Source organism: Corvus brachyrhynchos, unplaced genomic scaffold, assembly GCF_000691975.1.
Source record: "Corvus brachyrhynchos isolate BGI_N302 unplaced genomic scaffold, ASM69197v1 scaffold1047, whole genome shotgun sequence".
NCBI lineage: Eukaryota > Metazoa > Chordata > Aves > Passeriformes > Corvidae > Corvus > Corvus brachyrhynchos.
In genome coordinates, this window is record NW_008238973.1 from 1 (window position 1) to 780 (window position 780).

A 780-nucleotide genomic window follows, 5' to 3' on the forward strand; every position below is an offset into this window, starting at 1 on the left:
AGGATTCCGCCACCTATTTCTGCGCCAAATGTTACAGCAGTGGTTGTGGTGCTTATGCTGGTGCTTATGGTGTGAATGTCGGTGGTGGCCCCCGGCCCCATGAAATTGGCACGTCCATAAAACATCCCAAAATCCCCACATCCTTCCCCCAAATCCTGACTGTCGCTGTCATACCTCGACCGTTTTCCCACCCAAACGCTTGGCTTCCTCCAGACCTTCGAGCCTTTGACCCAAATCTCGAAGGTTCAGCCCCAAACTCGGAGCCTTTTTCCGGAGATTTCTCCTGAGCGTTGCCCGCGAAGCTCCGCGGCTTCTGCCCCAGGAGTCGATTGGTTCGGTGCCAAATCTCAACCATCGTTCTCAAAACTTCCCTGTTGGCACCAGATCTTGGTCTTTTTCCCCAAAAGAGGTTTGGGTCGATGGCCAAGATTTGGGGCCAAAAGTCAAGATCTGGGGCCGAAAGTCAAGATTTGGGGCCAGCCCTCAGATCCTTCCCCATAACCTCAATCGTCGGCCCCAAACCACGACAATTTTCTCCAAATGTGCTGCTGCTGCTGCTGGTGCTTATGGTGAGGATGCCGGCCGTGGCCCCAGCCCCCACCGCCCCGTGCCCAAACATCCCAAAATCCCCACATCCTTCCCCCAAATCCCAGCCACTGACCCCATTCTTGACCCTTTTGCCCCAAATTCTTCCACCGTGGCCCCAACTCTCAACTTCCCGCCCAGTCTTGACCGTCTGACCCAAATCTCCACCAGCCCGGCCCTGAGGCTCTGGCCCTC